Source organism: Parasteatoda tepidariorum, chromosome 2 (genome assembly GCF_982258835.1).
Source record: "Parasteatoda tepidariorum strain Cologne lab strain chromosome 2, Ptep-v5.0, whole genome shotgun sequence".
NCBI classification, from domain to species: domain Eukaryota; kingdom Metazoa; phylum Arthropoda; class Arachnida; order Araneae; family Theridiidae; genus Parasteatoda; species Parasteatoda tepidariorum.
Genome location: NC_141756.1, coordinates 76,916,142 through 76,937,583, shown reverse-complemented (window position 1 = coordinate 76,937,583; position 21,442 = coordinate 76,916,142).

Below are 21,442 nucleotides of genomic sequence, written 5' to 3'. Positions count from 1 at the left end.
AACTCTTCTCTATATGCTTTGTTTGGTTTTTGTAGACCTAGGTGAAGGCCCTAGCTCATGGCATACTATACTAAATGCATTAATAAATAAAAACCGGTTTCTGCAGATTTTGTTGCTTGGTGAAAAAACAAGGTATACAGATATGAATAGTTAGATAATTTAGGAAATAATTTCTGACTTGTTTAAATGTCACTATTTTTATTCACTTATCTAGCATATTTTACAACTTAAATCTTATTTAAATTTATTTTCACCAAATAATGTAATGCAAATGTCACTATGTCAACTACGATTTTTCAAAGTTTTTTTTGTGAAAAAATGAAGAAAATAAAACAAAAAAACCGAATAAAACGATTCGTCTTTTATAATTAGCGATAAGTGTTTGCACTAAGAAAATCCAGAGGTATTTACGAAATGCTTCATTTCAGTTTTCTCTTTTGGAAAGTGACTGTTTCATAAATGAGTTTATCAAATCTTTCAGAGTAATAATTTTTTTTTCTGTTGCAGCTGAGAGAAAGTTAAGTTGGATAAATGAAAAGTTTTAAAAAATATCTGAGTTGTGTTAGGATTTTGTTTGCTGAATAACTTCTCAGTATAGCTACAACTTAATCAGGCTATTCTAGGCTAAATTGTGAGTAGTTATTGCATAACTTTAAAGTTACTGTACAATGCGCTAAAAGGGGAGCATCCTGAATAACTATTGATCTAACTATCGTATTTTGACGAACTAAAGCTCAATGGTCAGTTATCCTGTTTCATCTTTGTAATGATTATGCACATTTTTTTTAAAATTAATTTCTTGGTAGATTGCGACCGGTTTAACTCAAATTTTTTTTATCTTTTATTTAAAGTTGCTAAAAGATGTAAAATTTGTATATAATTAAAATTCAAAATTGTTTTGACTATTATTAATTGAATTTAAAAAAAATTTAAATAAATATTGATTTCTTTTTATGTATGAAATTATCTTTGGATAAGCAAATTTCTTCTTTATTAGCAAAAATATTTCAACTCGCCTGAAAAGTATTCAATATGTAGCGAAATACTCAAACAGGGAGATAAATACTAAGGGGTCAAAACTTTTAACTGCTCTTTTTTGCCTTATCCTTTGAAAAAATGTTTTTAGATCAGAAATTCGAAGCCATCAAAGAAAAAGTATATTTTATCAGAGAAAACAAAGTTTAAGCGTTTGCTCTAATTAATTAGCATATTTAAATTTACCCCCATTAAGCTTAAGTACTTGAAAGACCAATTATTAGATCAGAAGTTAATCACGGTGGCCACTTTTTTGAACACAGTATTATAGCACGAAAATGACACAGTTTACGCAACTATAGAAATTTATATGGCAAGATACCTTAAGCCTATGGTAGCCATAGAAATTCGCATGGCATTTATTTGACCAGACACCATAAGCCTATGGTAACCGTAGAATGTGCATGGCATTACATGGTGTCCCAGCTTATAACGCCATACAAGCTCTATGCTATTTCCAGCTGTATGGTACGATTAGAGGGAAGTAGCATAGAATGCCATTCCTTCTCGATGTTTTTTTGTGTGACTATTGGTGCGTAAACAAATGTTTAGGGGTTCGTACTATAAACTGTTATACTGAGGGCAACTTTCATAGCTTTATCTTTAAATTAGTTTTCATAGTAGATTTTCTAAAAATCATTCAGGCTATTCAAAAATTTTAAATAAATGAAAGTATGAACAATGAAATAAAACTTTTAAGCTGTATGACAGACATGCAAAAAAATTGAGAATATTTTTTGAGTCTTTAAAAATTCAACTTTTATGAATCTAAATTTTAACTATTTCCTGAAATATTATATTTATCAATTATATTTGCTTAGTTAATAGGATAAATTTATTGTATAATAAACTTGAAACTTCAATACACTATATTTCTTATAAAACATGATACATTCGAATATTTTAAAACTCATTGAAATGTTATTTCAAATATTAAATAAATTGAGAAAATAAACGCATTTTTTTTTAGTTGTGATATAGGTTTTCTGCCATTCTGTGCTTCCTTTTAAAATAAATATGAATCAAAGTGTTATCTTAGTCATTCCGTAGCAACTACGCTGCGTAGATGTTATCCAAGGATAACATAACATAATGAATAAATTAAAACTATATCACTGATCAGACTTTTCCCTTGACCGCATTTAACAGAGTAATGATTATTGTGAAATAAAAGAAGACAAAAAGACAGTTCGTTCACCGCAGAAATAAAATGCCTTAAACTATTCATTCATTTGTTACATTTTATATTTTAATGGTACCATTACAATTTGTTTATATATTACAAAGCAATGTTTATAATTAATTTTATGTATTATTAAATAATAATTATCTAACATACCTGTGGGAAAGAAAAATGCTGTGAAATAGAACTGCATTTTTTTCTTTCTAATAAGTAACTCTTATTACAAGAAAAACCATTGCCAATAATTAGCAAATGGTTAAGTGACTGATTGAAAACGTTAAGTTTTTTTCAGTACAGACAAATAAAGACACTATTTTAAGCTTAATGACGTGAAGATTAAAAACCCTCATTGTATATTTTTAAAGAAACTTAAAGTCTTTATCTTATATTTTAAATTTTCAACTTTAATTATTCTGAGTTACAAATATGTTATAGATAATTAACATCTATAAATATAGATTTATACCTAAAGGGGTAATTAAAATAAAAGGGGGATCATATAGGTTGTAATTAAACCGAGCATAAAAAATGTCCACTGTTTGATATTTCATTCAAAAATTATGGTAATGTAACCAGCATCAGTCCGTCCATCGGATCAACATCAAAGTTTTCAGTAAAGAACATTTTTTACCTTTGTGGCTTTGTAACCGTTTACAACTAGTACGGTTATAACGTTTTTTAACCGTTTAGAACCAGCATGGTTTCAAAACTCCTAAAAGAATTAACTGAACAAAGGAGTAAAGCTTTCGGTTAGGTAATTGTTTAGTTTTTTTTTTTCGTTTTTAGTATCATTGTATAAAAAGAAATGTGTCTTGTCCATGATGACGCCCAGTGGCTGAGCGGTAGCGCTTCGCGCTGTCGTGCCACAGGTCCCTGGTTCGATCCTTGTGCCGAGCAAGGTTGACTCAGCCTTTCATCCCTTCAGTTGAACTGTGAAACACTGGGGGTTCCGCGTTCAGTGAAACAGTGGGGGTTCCGCGTTCGGCTGACCACCTGACCGGAACATCTGCTCCTGCACCCCAGAGCCCAAGGTCAAGAAAACTGAGATGGGCACAGTAGGCCTTGGCCCTCTATGGGCTGTCGCGCCGCTGAGTTTAGTTTTTTTTAGTCTTGTCCATGATACTTTGTTTGCGTTGTGTTTTTACGCTTGTTTTGTCATTCTTTCTCGTCTTCTCTTTTCTTTCATATTCTCACAAATTACTCACTTATACCAGCGTTACCAATTACTCGGGTTAGCAATTACTTGAGTTATCGAATATATTCTCTTAGTACGAAGGGGGTCCTCATTGGCCATGTACTCATTGAACTATAAGTTGTTTGTGCAGTTTCCTTATTTATCGACAACAGGCATTGGTTTAAAGTTCCATTCACTTAATAGGGAAAAAAATAGAGCAGCATTATATTATTATCTTGAATTTTAGTTACCTAAACAAACATAATATTATGTGCTAATCTGTGACTTCACGTTTATTTGGTTATCGCCAAAAAATGATAAGCATTAATTATGTAATTAATGACTAAATTCAATAATTAGTAATAAAATTAAATTATTAATGATAAAATGCATTTATTGATAATAACTGGTTAATATTATAAGAAACTTATCACTTCAGGTTAAAATTTATCATACTGATCCCAACATCTTTGATAATTATTAATGAAAATCAGAAATTTAATCGGTTTATTTAGTTATGATTAATAGGCACAGTCCTTAAGAAGTGAAATATTTAGTACTAATAACCGATCTTAAGTAATAACATACTATTTTTCACGTAGTCTACACCATTGATGTTCTTTATCTTTTTACATTTTGGAAACTCTGCTAGGCAATGATGAATAGTGTGTAGTGAATAGAAAAATAAAAGAATAATGTTAAATAAATAAAATTATTTTGAAATAGTAAACAAACTAATGTCTCTTTTAAATTCAATAATATCATGGCAATGCATCAAATTCACTGATGTAATTAAAGTTTTTACACATTTTGATACGTATTTTATTTTAATCAACTCAATACCGCAACTGCGTACTATCACACACAGTATGAAGGGAACACACGGATATTTACACTACATAACTTCGTGATAAACGCCGTGATTAAAGTAATGTTGTCATCATTACTTGTAGGTCATCCCTGAAAAGCTAGTACAAATCTGAATCTGGTTGAGACTCAAAATTCATCTGAATCAAACCCAAGTCCTTTACAAAAGCTCAGTGCCTTTACTAAGCGGCTATTTATTTCTGTGACTATTTATTTCGCATGTGTACTCTTCAAACACATATAAAATTATTAAAGTAAGTTAAACAGCTGTTTATTAATCAAAAATATTTAAATGTATTATTTTAACTATAAAATTAGTTTTAGAAATTCCATCTCACTAGAGGTGCACAATGGATGATTAGCGACGGTCAACGAATCCCTAAGAAAGATCCGAAGATATGCCATCACAATTTTGATCCTCTGCAGCAAGGGTAGCTATCCCACCTTGGAAGTTCAATGACCTGCGTCAGCAGTCAGGCACTTCACGATAGAACAGTTCAGAGTCACGGTGGATCAAGGGAAAGATCATTTACCTGTCAATGAGGTGACCTAGTGTGAATTCCAGTGGTCGCTTTTTGATAGACGGATCAGGAGTTAAAAATCCCTTGTCGTCGGGATAACCGGAGATTTTCATGGTTTTCATCTCCATGCAAAGCAAATGTGAGTTAGTTCCATCAAAAAGTCTTCCACGAAGGCTAGTTTGTCCTTATGCTTGATCCAGGAGTTCCTTTGTCTTCTGAACTGGGTTAAAAATTATAAGGTTATGGATTTTAGCATTGAAAACTCGGAATTGGGTCGGCTATTCAACCCTGGTTATGAAATAAATATGGTAAAAAAGTTCACCGAGGACTGGTAGTGCTCACTAGCCTGATAAAAATAGTTAACTACCCGCACAGTGACCGTAGCCTATGTTGCTTGACTTCGGTGTTCTACTGGGAACCGTGTCTCACAACTTAGTCCACAGTGGGACATCATGAAACTGAATACGAAATTTTCTTTCAACTAAATTATTTTGTTGTTTTATTCGTTTTCAAAGAGATAATTCAAGGTGTTTATTGTAGTACAAATTTGTAAAATCAAATTTTAAAAAAAAAAACACGATTAAAGGTTATCTTGATGCATCTGGCATTGAATTCCGTCACTTTGTGTCTTATAATGTTTAATATTATACGTCATAAGCTAAAAAGAAATAGATCAAGTGAAGAAATAACTCATAAGTTCAATGAAATAATTAGAATTAATATCTTTTGCACGTCTCTTGTCAAAATTCTCGCAACAAACTTTACATGCATTAAATTAATTTGCATATCGCGTATGATAGATTAACCTTGAAAAGCGCCTTCTTCTTTTGAATAAAATATCCTTTTCTTGATTAAAGCACACTCGTTTTGAATCATAATAGTTAAAAACTTAAGAGTGAGAAATTTTTACATCGATAAACTTTACGTTAAGAATGGACATGTTGTATGTTTACAATGCATGTATGTAGAATTTTAGAGCATTTTTAGAATCTTTTGAAAAAGCAATTAAACATAATATATTTTCTTAATATTGCATACAGTTTTAGAAAACCAGCTCGGGCGATTAACTTTTAAAATTTTGTCTGTGAACATATATTTCAGAAAATTGTTATAAGATGTTTTTTAACATTTTTTTCCAATTAGAAACAGCTTAACTTCATTTTCCGTTATACTATTTTTTATACCTTATTAAGTATATGAAATGAAAAACTACGATAACAATTTTTATTTCTTTAAATGAAACACAAAAAAGCAAAGTAAGACACGTAATATATGGTTCTTTGACTTTTTATCTTGATTGCAAAAGCATAAAATTCAATGTTATTGCCAAAATCTAGTTCTATTAGAAACTGTACATTTAAGTTACGTATAGTGAAATATATATTTATCACTTTTCAGGCTAGTATATCGATATTATTGAAAATAAACTGCACTAGATTTATCTAAGTTTCTAAAAATATCCCAACATTAGGAGTTCTTTTCGGTTCCATAAAAAAATTATAACATTTAAATACAATGCAACTTAAAAAATAAATATAGAATAAATCGGAATATTCACACATTGAAATAAAAAAGCATGACAAAATTGCTAGAATATGGTTAAATTTAATCGTTTTCCTGTCTCTACACCAAAAATACGCCGACCGGCTTGTGTAGTGGGCCGGGAACTGTCCTTGCATCAGAAAGATTCGAATCCCGGGCAAGGCATGGATGTTCTTTCCTTCTCTGTACTATCTGTCCTCATTGTGGGAGCGACGTTGGCCCACCTAATATGGTGCTCCTGAAAGAGAGACCAACAAAATCGCCCTGTGTATGCCTGAATTGACGGATCTTACAAAAGGTGGGAATTGGGGGGAAAAAATCAAAAATAGCGTCAATTTTTACCCCAGCATTTTGATAATGATTTATGGTAAGTTTAGCAATGAAATTTGGTTTCGTAATATAAAAAGTTTGTGAATGTGGTTAAATTTGGTAATCTTATGATGATATCTTAGAGCACGGCATTAATATAATTTATTTGGTTAAGTTCACTTTTCAGTTTTATAAATGTGTAGTAATAAGAACTATAATTTCTAAACTATGAAAATAAAATTTCTATTTTTTAATCATAACTGCCTTTACCATGTGATACAATAATTTTAATAAATAAATTTTTTTTCTCCGTACAAGATTAGAATAATAATTCTTCAAAGAAATCAGACTTAACTTATTAAATTTTATATACTTTCGGTTTAAAAATTGTGGCTTTTTTAATACAAAACATACTGTCTATAAATGATCATGATGAACTTCTAAAAAATGATCTAGTTTGAAAAAAGATCTTATTTCTACAAACTATTAAATGTTAAATCTAAAATCATGCGTATTAAGTCAATTTTATTTTCAGTAATTTTTAATAACTGAAAATAAATACCTTTGCAAAAAACTGAGATAAGTTTCATTGCTTTATAAATATACGGATGCAGTACATAAAGAATAATAAACTTAACATCTTATTAATTTACTTTTTATTATTAAACTGACAAAAGATTTTGTATGAAATATATAAATTTTATCACAAGTTCTTATAAAGAAGTTTCAAAATTACTTCCTAAATTTTTTAAACTAATTCTAAAAGCATAAACTAAATTTTATTGAAAAATAAAATAAAAGACATAACAAAATATGAGTTTATGATTATTATATACCAATTATTAAAAGTACAGAATTTTAATTATTAGTTTAAAAACTAGTTGAACGTTCTTAAACAAAAGGGTTTTGGATTAATGTTAAATCTACATTCGTAATTGTTAAGTAAATTAAATTTTTAATAACTGAAATTTTTTTCTCTCCTCTGAATTGAAATAAATTTTGCTGCAATATACTGATGTAATACATAAGAAAAAAAAATATTTTTTATTTTTTCAGAAAATATTTAACTAAACTTCTTATTATTTACCTATTTTTTATCAAACTTTCAATAGATTTATTAATTTTATCATAAATTTTTGTAAGATATTTTCAAAATAACTTCTAAAATATTTTAAATAAATTCTAGAAATATTACAAGAGCAAAATAAAATACATAATGAAATATGAGTTTATAATTATGATATGCCAAGAGCTTTAATATTTTATATATCATAATTTTGAAACGTTATTAAGTTAAAGAATTTTGAATTAAAAGTCATTGTTTCTCAAATAACTGCATAAAAAATGTTTTCCTTATGAAAATTAGAAGGAAGCAAATCTTTTAACTGAACCATTAAAATATAAACTAAATATTTTACGAGATGTTGTATCTCTGGGCCTAGGGCACTCGCCTCCCAAAGCGAATTTCGCACCCGGCTTGTCCCGACAACAGTACAGAAGTAAAATATCATGATTGGTAGACGGATCATGAATTTGAGTCCCCTTGCTGTCAGGCTAACGATGGGAGGTTTTTATGGTTTTCTTCACCAGGTACCGCCGATGTGGGTTAATTCTATCAAAGAGTTTTCCACGAAGGCAAATTTCTCTTCTTATATATTGATTCAGGAGTTTCCTTGCCCCCTAGACTGGGTTCAAAATGGGAGTTGAACATTGGTAGTGGTAAACTCAAAAATGCTTGGACTGTTCAACGACGGTTATAAAATGAAATAAAAACTAAATGCTTTGGAAAAATAAGATTAAGTATGTAAGAGAAAATATTAATCAATTGGAAAATCATAAATCTAAAACGTTTCGAATTGAAAATAGTTCTTGTTCAAATTGTAATCGAAGAAGCTTTATATAAAAACAAAAATTTTGTGATGGAAATGATAAGAAAATAAATCTTTTAAGTTGAAAATGTATGCAGATAAAACAATGATATAATTCCAAAGAGAGTGTTCGAAATACTTGAAATTCATACAGTGAGAAGGAAATATTTTATCATAAGTCGACTTTTATAGTCACTGAGGCGTTGCTTCATTAAACAAATAAAAAGGTGTTATAGCGCTATGTCTAACACGAAAAACAATAGAAATAATCTACAAGAGAAGTGCTGCGGAAACTTTAGTCTAGATTAAAAGAAAACAAGGTTAGGTTTGCTCTTTAACCTTTGCTTATTCAATGCAGATTTTCACGGTTGTATTATTTTACACCCGGAAGTCTTGCTTCTGTATCCCTTATAGAAATTTTAAATATTTAGAAACATGATTGCTTCACTTTCTTTTTTTAGTTTGAAAAAAATAGTATTTTTAAAAAAGTGATTAATGTTTTAATTGTATTTACTTTTTTTTTCTATGGGTGATATTTACTTTTTTTGTATGGATAATTCATTTGATAGAAGAGTATTAAAAACTTAAGTGGCATAAGCGTATAAGGTAGGTAACTGAGGTAAATTTATTTTTACAAATACATTTTAAGAAAGTTACAATTTCAGGTATTAATTTCATAAAAATGTATTAAATTTTTTTAAGCATTTTGCGTAATTTTAAAATTGATGAAATGCACACATAACATTGACAAGTTATCTTTGAGAATTTTTGAAATAATTTAAAAATTAAGAAAGTAAGTTTATGTATCAAAATTTGAAACATGAATTGTAATGCTTTGAAAACTATATATTTTGCATTGGCTTTATTAATATACTAGGAGGCTTCGCCCCCTGCTCGCTGGCGCTTGCCAACCCCCGGAACTGCTTTTGCAGTTCATTTCGGATTGCTTCGCAATCCAATGCTCGCTTTCCTCGCTCATTGGATACGTTCTTAACGTCTAGCTTTTGCATACTTTTTTGAATACTGAAGTTCCGAAAACTTTTCACTGTAGAAAATTCTAAACCTGTACATTTCAATATTAATTTGAAAATGCAAGCAGTTCACATATTTTTCTTAATCACACTATTCTAAATTTCAGTTGTTGAGAAAAGTAACTGTTGTAAGTTTTGTTTTAAAGTCTTTCCCACCAGTGGGCTAAAGCCATGTGTTTTAAAACAATATGAAACAGTAGTCTGCCACTGAACGCCGCATGTAAAGCATCGGCTTCGATGAAGATAATTTTGTATTTTTAATTCTCTGAAAGGCGCCACCCTAATAATATGGAATTTGTAAAATAAATGTAGATATTTTTGATTGTTGATGAAGCCCATCATTTTGTGTTTTCATCAGTGTTCAGAAGCAGAACAACTATAAGTTTTTTATTTTATCACAAAAATATAAAATGTATAAAAAACAAAGAAAAGAGTAAGAAAATGAGTATAGTCATAGAAAAAGTTAAAATTATAATATAGTATTTGTCAGTTAAAATAAAACTTATTGTTTAAGTCATTTCTAACAATTCAAATTTCTCCGAGGCAATTCTAAAGTATAAATTAAGGTAGTATTGTTAAGTTGAAACACAATATTTTTAGTTTTGATGTCAACAACACAATTTAATTTTCACAAAAACGATTGCTTCCATTGTTAAATTCAATGTCAACAATTCAAATTTTTCTGAGGCAACTCTTAACCTCTAAATATTACTTTTTTATGTACACATTTCTAAACGTCAGTATTCAACCACAAAACAACTTAAAGTCCTCAAATTTAGCATTAAGTTGTGAAATGTAATGAAAGAGGGTCATAGCAATAATAAAAGTAAAAGTAAAGTTAGTACTGCAAAATCAAAACAATATTTTTAATCAATGAGCCAAGCTCTTCAAGAAGCAGTTACAGAAGTAGGTTGTTTATTTAAAACTTTTTATAGAATTTCTTTAAAAACACAATTGCTAATTTGGGCATTTGGCGATACAACACTTATAGAATTGAAGGATTTGTTAATTCAAGCGCTCAGGTATCATAATTTTGATCTAGTTGCGCTTCTGTGTCATTTTGATTTATGTTGCTAAGTTAACTTTCAAAAAATTCTATGGCTGGCAACAGCATTTTTATTTTTTAAGTTGTTTATATTTATTTCATTTAGAATTCGTTATTTTTTTGGCTAAATGTTTTTTAACCTAACAGAATTCTTTGCCGACTGATATATGATGAAAATAAAGTAAATATTTAGCCACGTAAGAGAATTTTATATATTAGATCAGAAATACATCATTAAAAGGCAGAATGCTTTAGTGTTTTCAAAACGTAAACAAAACAAAGCAAACGTTGCCACTGGCGGAAAAGAAATACAGCCAAAATTTGGGAGCCACGTAAGAGAATTATATATAATAGACAATAATAAAAAGGGCTATTTGTTGCGGATATAATCTTGTGAGCTGAGGACAAGATTATATCTTCTACTTACTTCGCTGTTGTTTTGTTCTCTATTGTTTTATTTCTTTTTTATATTTTTTAAGTTTTAAATATATTTTATTTTAATAATATTTCATCTTTTCTTTTAATAAATCTTTTTATCTTAATATCATTCTATGATCTGTTTAAAATATTAATATAAACAATAAATTAAAGTTTAGCTTACGAAAAAAACTCGTTTTACATGTATTGAAAATAAAAAATGTCAAGCATATTTTTTGACAATACATCTTCTTAAAAAATTAGATTTCCATAAATTAAGTTCTAACCTGAATTGCACTTCGTATAAAAAAAAAACAGTTTCATTAGCAAAATCTTCGAATTTATTGCAAAATATTTGAATTACGATTTTTCTCATTAAACAGTAAGTAAAATCAAACGAGGAGCTTTATTACGGTATTTAAATTTTTGAATTTATACTAATTATGATTAATTATTATACACTTTTCATTATCTCTATTACACTCTACAGGTTACACTCTAAACTTTTAACGTTATTGTATATAAATAAAGATACAACTGCTGCTATCAATTGCAATATGAGGATTAATAAACATAGATGTTACACAAATTCAAAATTTCGTTTCTAGTAATTAATTTTTTAAGTATATATAAATTGCTAATCTTTCCTTATCTAATTACTTTTTTCTATAATGTACAGTAATTAAAATTGAATTATACAATAGAGATGAATTACAAACTCTTTTGTAAGGAGCAGCTCTTGCTATATTTTAAACTTATTATATTTTTATTGAATGTATATACTTTTATTAAAATAACTCTTAATTCCCTAAAATATTTTTATAAAACAGTTAAAAACGTAGAATAATCCAATTCAAAATCGGAAAGTAGTACAATGTTCATAGACCATGGTTCGCATATTCATTAGCGGTATTCATAACGGTATTCAGTATTTTAAATAAAGGGAAATTAAGAAGTTTTTACGAACGAGAGAAGTGAAGAAGTCGAAGTTCAAAAAAGGGTGAAGAAAATGAGGCTGAAAAATTAAATTATGCTTGCATACTTTTATCGTTGCGAACTTAGTATTAAAAATTTGACAATAATTCACGTGTATAAACTTAAGGTCACGACCCTTTGATAGGTTTTAATGCAGGAATTGAATGTGGGGGAAATATTAAAGGAAAAAACAAATGAACAAAAATGACTTATACGAAGTTTAAATTCATGAGACAAGAAAGAATTTTTATTCATTCTTTTTTTTTTAATTATCTAATAAGAGAAGTACGCATGTCGAAAAATTCCTCTTCAAGAAGCTTCTAATCGAGTACAAATTAGCCTCCAAAACTGCACCTTGGGTAAAATATACCCCAGCAAAATTTCATTTCATTTACTTTTAAGCAAATAAAAACCTCTAAGCAAGTGTGTTCGAAGTATAACGCTTAAGCGGTCCGCCTACTTTCAGAAAAATCTTAAGTTCCTATTCCAGCTGGGATGGTTGAAATTTATCTAAAAATTTCTTTTCTAAACAAGGTTCATAACAACTTAATATGTTTTAGTTAATTTGAACGTTATTATTTTTAATTTAAATTAGCTTTTTTAAAAGTAAAAAACTAATGAATATTTTTTTTCAAAATTCAATTAAAAAATATGGATTTAAAAAAATTACTTACATTTAAAATTACAATTATTTTACATAATCCATATATTTTAATTAAAATATAATATTTATCATTTTGCAATTTAAAAAATTATTAAAAAAACATCAATTTAAAATGTAAATTATCTATTTTTTTTAAATTGTCCATCTTTTTTAATTAAAAAAACAAAAAAAAAATATAAATGTTAGTTGATTCTTTTTCGTTTTAAAAAAAATTTTAAAAAAATATTTCAATTAAAAAATAATAATTTAGAAATTGAATAAAACATATTAAATTATTACCTACTTTTTAGAAATAAAACTCAAATTTCCCAGCTGAGATTTTAAAAGCAGACATCTCTGCAATTAGGTAAACTGCCTAACCGTTACAACACGAATACACATCAGATAGAAAATTTTCGTTAATCTAAAAGCAAGTGAACTGAACCTTTATTGAGCCATATTTAACCCTAGGGGTAGATTTGGTGGATAATATGTACCCTTTCCAAGGTTTTCAAACGTGTTCTTTAACTCAAGTTTAACTTTGCTTTAATAGGAATTTTTAAGAGGCATACCTCCCTTGTTCGCCTAACGAGGAAAAAAATATTTTTAATTATTCTAATTAATATAAATGACTACTTCATATTTGTGATTAGACGTTGCACAACTCAAATGATATGAATTGAGAAAATTTTAAAAATGCAATAATTTCTATCTCACTGTTTGTTTTTAAAATATTTGTTTCAGAAAATTGAACAAGATGTCTTTGTTTATTCTTTAACAGTTACAAGGTTTAAAAAGAAAAATAAATTGAAAGACCTATATAAAACAAAGAAGACAAGACAGTTTATGTATTCGAAGTAAACAAATTAAATTTAAAAACCTGTTGCGATAAAATCGGGTCTTAACATTTAAAGTTAATGAATGAAATACTGTTTAACATTCTGAAATTAAATTCTATTACCTTCACATTTTGAAGGACACAAAATTATTGCGAGTATCAAAAATCTATATTTCTTTTTAAACTAATATATAAACAAACATATTGGATGCTTTAAAGGAAAAATTTAATTGCATGTTCACATTCTGTATACTTTAGTAAGCTTTTTTTTCTGAATTAAAATTTGATATTCTTCTTATTTACTATGCATACATAAGACCAATGAACTATACACGAGAAATGGAATTTTCCAAACGAAAAAAATGTAAATGAAAGTTATTATTAATGAATTTAAAATTAAAGAAAATTAAGAATTAATTTTATCTTCGTAAGTGTAAGCATACAGACATATTATATTTAACTTCAAACGAAAGAAGATTTTTATTTCAAATTAAAGGAATCAATAAATGTTTCCTGAGTTTGGTAGTTTTTGTAAATATCCAAGTTTTCGGTTAAATTAAAAGCTTTTTAATCAAGAAAAATGCATTTTACTAGAATATAAAATGCATTTTTAATTCATTGTCGCACAAAGTTTATTGATTTTCGCAAATTCAGAGTTACTTTCAATTAAAATATTTAGTATTTTAGAAACTGATAGAATAAGCTCTTATTCTTCATGCTCAAGGTATTAAAAATTCAGGAAAAAATATTTAAAATCTTAAAATTCAACAAAAAAAACTAAATTATAGCTTTATATAAATTTCTGAACAAAATTGTCTAAAAAAATTCAGTTAGTAAAGTATAAATTTCAATATTGTAAAATAGCAAATGATTCTAAAGAGTTTAGATTTTAAATTTAATGTTTTATATCATCGGTGATTTTTTAAGTCTGAGCTCAGCTCGGAATCCTTGTTTACGGAATTGGACATGTGTGTTTGCAGAAATCGAAAGGTGTGCTTGCAAATATGAGATTAGCTTGAAATTTGTATTTAGGAAAATGAACCAAATGAATGTTATGGTTTATTTCAAGACACTTTATAAAGGGTCCTGTTTTTTTGTAGAATTATAGAAAATCGACTTATATTCTGAATCTAAAATTGCCATAGAATCATCTTCTTTCTTTCAGGAACCTTGAAAACCTTTCTGCTTTTTTTTGAGAATTGAGGAAAATAAAGTCCTGTTTAATGATTAAAAAATACATAACCTATATATTTCAAGTAGTTAATAGTTCTGAAATGTATGAAAGACATCAACTCCATATTTCAAAGAATTTTGTTAAATCACAAATTCCTATTTTCGTGTTCGTATTTTATGTAATAAAGACTCCATACTTCAAATAAGTCCCATTTTTTGAAAAGGAAATTTATTGTGAAGGGTCTCTTTTTTCAAGATGAAATATTTTGCGTAGGGTCGATTTTTATGATAAAATATTTTGGGAAAATTTTTTTTCCCGATAAAATAATTTTTGAATTTTATTTTTACTGTAAAATAATTTGCGAGGGATCATAACAGACCTGATTTTCTTTTAAAAATAAACTTTTATTAAAAGTGTTTGCCTTCCACATAAAATACTTGTACGTTTAGAAATTTTCAAAAAAATATTCGTTACGTATTTTCCTGTAGCTATATGGTGCCTCACTAATTTTTTTTTGTCCACAGTCACAGGCTCTGTTTCTCGCTTTATTTGTTTGGCCTAACTATCCAAACACTAGTTTAGATCGGTTTCTTTGGTCTTTATCTCATGACGCTATTTCTCTCAGGCAGTTCTGGCCGTCAGTAATTTCTATATGTTCCACGGTCAGAAAAAGATCAAAATGTATGGAACTCAAAAATGTTCGACAACTGTTGGTACTCTTTGGGGTTTCATGTTTTTAAACTTGTCTTGAATTTTTCCACAATATGGAATTTTCCAGTATGTAATTATTTTAGTTTTAAAATTTATACGTCATGAACGGACTGATGCGTTTAAAAATGCTGATCAAATTGTGTTTATAATATAATTGAAAATTGTTTTTTTATTTTTAAAGGTCTTTTTAAGTTCTGTCTTTTCTTAATCTCCATTTGCCGACAGAAGTACACGTGAAAGTTCATGATCAAAACAAAACATTACAAAACTAATTAATGTGATTTCACGATATTCGCAGAAAAAGATTAAAAAGTGGCATTAGAAAACTAACACATCTCAGCATGGAAATCAAGTTTTTTTTTTTGAAAATAGAAATAAAAATTATTAATGAATGTCTGTTCTTCCCCGGGGTGCACAGGTTGTTGTCATCCACTTTCGTCTTCGTTATAGTTCAAGGCTCCACGGGGTCAGTGGGCCCGAATCTGCAGCACCTGCGATGCCTCAGTATCTTTAAAAGAGGCGTTGCACCTAGATTAGGATGATTAATTTTTTGACTTTCGCTGTTAACCGCAGATACTATCAGCTGAGCATTATGGAAGCAGGGATTGAAAGTGAGCGCTAATGAAGATAAATCGTCAGAAAAAAATCCGAAGAATGTTTTGATATTAAATGTTTTTGCGCCTTTTAAGGAGAAGATAAAAATTTCTTTAGTTGAGTAAAATTTAGATAGTAGATAAAAGCATTACGTAATAAATTGCCATGAAATACCACAGCGATAGGAAATAAATGTTGATTTTAGGCTGTCTTTTTTTACACCTTGAAACTACCGGAATATCATAAGAACTGGATAATGAAATTGCATCAATAAATCGGATAAATCATTTATACTGTATAGATCATAAATATTTACTGTACTGGTACATTATAGTAAAAACTATTAGAAGTAATCTTGTTAAGAATGAAACAAGTTATGTTATGTTACACAAATGCCACCACTATTACCAACGTTTTGGAATACACACAGCAAGCGTTGCTTTTCCAGAAGTAACTTGAATTGTGACTGCGAAATTACGGTAGCATCGCACAGTGGGCCAGGATCCAAGGTTCCGTTTCTAAAATTAGTATTTCTATAAAACTTGTTTCAAAATTTGGGGTTTTTTTATATAGGGGTATTTATGTGCAGGTAAATTGAATTCATAGTTGAAATTGTGAAATACACTGAAAATACCAAAAAAGAAAAAAAATGGCTGCTGAAATATGGTGAGCAAAAATAAAAAAAAATATTATGATACGTTTAAATAATTAAATATAGCAATGAAAATATGATAATTTTCGTAATTTTATATTAAAAATGAAAAACAAATTATATTTCCGAAGTAATATTACTAAATAACGCGAATTAACTACAAGATAGCGCCAAAACATGAGAAAAAAACATGAGAACTTTTGTTTTTCGGTATATTTAGTCCACTTTTGCAACATGGGCAAAGTGGGCAGGTTTTTTCGAAAGAAGAAACATAAAAGAAGACAACAAAAAAAAGTTTATCTAATTACCACCTCGTGGAACGAAAGTGATTCAAACATTGTAAAATATCAAATGATAAGATGTAAACTATAAGTTTATCAAGAGTATTAACTAATCATCCAACAAATTGAAAAATTGTACTATAATTTCAGACTAATTACTCTGATAAAAATATAGCAGTAAGGTGAAATTCCTATATATATTTCTGAAATATAAATTTAAAAGTTACATTTAAAAAAAAATTGTTAACATATTTTTCACTACATTGTACTCTCGTCGGTCCAAAAAGTAAATTATAATGCTTGGAGTGATTATGAATACTTAATTTGGGCGATATTGAAACTGCCTACACATATTTTAGTTGAAAATGTAATTTTGACTTTTGGCCAAAGATCATGGTCTTCTGGCCCACAGTGCATCGGTAGCATTGATCCTACCTGCAGGCCTGTCATTAAGTAGGAAATATACTTCCATACAAATTTGGGCAGTAGGTGCTCTCATTAAACTAACCATGAATACAGATAAAAATGTCCCAGTTCATTCTCATGAAAACAAGCCTGACTGTAATTCCACCTTCTCTGATAAACGAACGGTGAAAAAAGTTCCGGTAAAAAAACAGTACTGCTACATTTCTGAAAAAGAAAAACATAATTCTGGTTATTAAAACCACGATCTGCGATACTTAAACAACACTTTTTGTAATTTTTCCGTTCATATAATAAAGATTTTCCTGAAATTCCGGTTTTCAAAATTATAGCTCATAATAACACTGTTTTAGTGAAAAATACAGAACTGAAAAGCAAATTCTACGCCATGCTCTAAGATATAATGATACAATCACTAAATTTTATCACGTGTTATAAGACCAAGTATTAATTTTACCAAAATCACAACTAAAGCACTTCGAAAAAAAAATATTTTGATGCTCCTGTAGAGTCAGTAACACGGTAAATTTTACCAAATTCTGGTATTTCTGACCATATTTAATTTTTTCAGTGTATGAGTGTCCAAATACTTATATAATACTATTCTGATATCTTTAAAGACACTGTTACTTCTAAAGTGTAGAAATCAGTTTTTTAATCAGTTATTCATAGATTAACTAAAGATCCGCTTAAGTGCCCAAAAAAATTTTCATTCCTTAAATTACATGTAAATTACCTAAAAAATGAACATATTTTGAACCAGGCATTCATTTAAGGCAAAATAGGAGTTTTTCTAGAACATCTGCAACGCTTCTGCATGCTTAAATTATCATTCTGTTATGAACTTTTCGTTATCTAACAAAATCAAGCGCTACAATCAAATAATCAGCACATTAGTTGACTGAATCAATAATGTATTACTTTAAAATTATAATGTAAAGAATAAAACAGCTTGAAGTATAATTACAATTAAGGATAAATTAGAATTTAATTTATTTTTCAACGTCTAAAACAGGCCAATAAAAGCAACAAAACAATCAACAAATTATTATTGTTGTTGCTTCAAATGCTACTTGTTTATATTGGCAAGTCTGCTTGGTGAAACCAAGCTAATTTAAGGCATAGGGTGATCAACGGCGTCATCAATGTCGACACTTCAGCCGCACACATGTCACAGCCCGTTTAAAGGGTGGACTCATTCATATATCCATTCAATCATCCCTAGTTCGTAATTTCGACTTGAACCAGAGAACTCCCGGAGCTATGATTTGTTATCGATTATGGAGAATTTTGTGATCCGACAGATTTAACATGCTCCAATTGCCATTTACTACAAGGGGGTCTCCAGCCTGCGGGGATTGAACTCACGAGCTCTTGAATATGGGCCCAATGATCTATTAACCAGGGTATACAGGCTTTATTTAGTTGGTATTAAATTAGTTGATAGAATGAAAAAAAAAACAGCCTTTCCAACTTTCGACACGGTAATGTTAATTCGCAAATTATCTAGGTAAATTGCAGAAACCTCTTGATTTCGCACTTTAAAGGATTATCCTAGTTAATCTGACGATTAGCTAAATAATATGCTTATTAAGAGATTTCGAGCTTTATTGATAACATTATCATTAGAAATATAAGTTTTATAAACTTTCTTCATTTTTTATATTAATATTATGGTCTTTAGGTGATTAAGAGAAGAACATCTGAAATTAAATTTGAGCATTAGACTAAGTTTCATGCTATGACGAAAACCAAAAATCGCTATTGGTACAAAAATTTTATTGTCTCATTATTTTCAAAGCTACGAATCTCTTAAAAAATTAACACTGGGCATTTTTATTTATAATAAGAATATCTTAACTAAAATAAAATCAAACTATAAACGATATAATTTTTGATTTAAATCCTGGTGCAATATTGTAAAGTACAATTCACAAGAAATAGAATATATAATTCTCTATACTAAATTCTATTGAAATTGATATTACATTTAAAAACAGTATTGATTTATATCATCGTAAAAACTTTTTCTTACTATATACACAACAGTGCGAAATGAAATGAATGAAATCTGATTGAGAAAAAAAAAACAATTATTAAACTTTAAAAGGGAATGAATTATTTGCTTAAAATGTTTTAGGTAGAATGTATAACTTTTTATAAATTTCAAAATATTTATATATTTTTTTCAAAAATTTAAAACAAGATCGTTTCAATTTTGGAACGTAAGCGAAACGTGTCTTAAATTCTCTTAACTTAAAATGATAAATAAAAATATTGTAGAGAATACCTATGTCTAAAAGACTGCATTGGTTTCAGTTAATAAATTATTAAATTAAAATTTTTCATAAGTACTGCAGAAAACGAACCTGACTTTTCGACACAAAAATAGAATTACAATCTAATATTTTCTTAAATATTTCTGTTAAATCCCTAAAATATCAGAATACCCTTCAGAAAGTTAGAATTTTTTTCCAGCAAGCTGACTTGTGTTACCACTTTTGTAATTTAAGGTTGCATTCAGCTCCGACTTTAAAAATATTCATAAAATTCAAGAAAGAAAAAGAAAAAAAAGAAACCTTTTCCTTTTCAAGGTAACCATCATTGCTCATAAAGTAACTGTACATATATATTTAAATTTAAGCTCATGTTTTCTTTTCTTTTTTTAAATGGTTCAAATTAAAGACGCGAATTAGCAAATATTTTTTTAAATGTTGTTTAAAAGAAAATTGCAAAAAAAACTTTTACCCTTCACAAATATTAACTCAGCTTATTATTTATTAAACTTTAGGAATATATATTTTGCAAGAAAAAACTAGGATGTTTGAAAAGCAATTAAATTTAGGTATAATTAAAATTATTTTCAATGTATTTACTCTAATTACTCTAGATCTCGAGGCTCAGTTATCGACCTCTCGAGAGTCTAATTTGTTTTTTATGTGATGAACTTTAGTTTAATAGAGTGAATTATTAAAGTACTTAAAGATGCATTAAAATAAACTTTTTGCGAATTAATATTTACTACTAAAGCAAAAAGACTCTTCTTGTTTCTCTATATTTTTTTTTATAAAGTGTATAATTTATTTATTTTTATTTATTTGAAAAATTTTTCTTAGAAAAGCGCAGTTTTTTTTCCAACTACTTAAGGCTACTGATCCATCTTTAGAATTTTTTCTTCAATTTCCGGAGCAATAAATTAAATTCCAAAAATTATTTTCGCTGGAAAAATAACCTATTTCTAATTTGGCATTAAATTTCTTATTAATTGCAATGAATAAAACTTTTGCTTATACTTAGCTTTTGCTTTTATACTTAGTTGAGAAAAAAATATTTTAAAGATTTTAATGCAACATGAGCATTTTAAACGTCTGTTTTTGCACTGCATTTGAATTTAAAGCTTTGATATTGTTGTTGTTGTTAAAGTATTGTTGTTCGTTTGATCGGATTACAATATTAAGAGAGGATAATAATATTTGAAAGGTCCTTTTCAAATGAAAAAAATATGAATTAAAAGAAAATAACGAATGTAGATGATATAAATTTAGTAATAACAATAAAAATTTTAAAGGAATCTTTAAAATATTAAGTCTAAAATAATCATTTCTTCCAAATAAAAATTATTATTAATTTTATATAATAGGTTTCTTTTATTGATAGAAGTTGAGAAAATTTTTAATTAATAATTTTTAAAAAAATAATCAGTGACAATGAAAAAAAATTAAGGGTAGCGATTAATGAATAAATTTGTTAAACTTATAAGGAACTCGACTTACTCAAGCCTAACGTAAACATCATTCCCAATTTTTTGTTATTTTCATTCTCTATCATTTTTTTTTTAATTATGAAATACAATTATTCTTTTTAAGTCGTCTGCTAAATTATACTTAATCTTGTAAAGAGATTTGAAGAAAATATTTTATTTAGTACCGTTTCAAGAAGACCGAGTTCTAGGTGGCCACGTGGCTCTACTCAGATATAAGACTGCCGTGTACGCCGTATGGCTATAGTGCACCATACTGCATGAGCATCAGAAATTCAATATGTAGTTGACACTGCAGTGAGGCAACGAACTGTTTCAAATTGGCTACTTCAGCTACAATTCTGAGCTAGACGCTCTATAGCTTGCATGTCACTCACTCCACACCACTGCCATTTACGA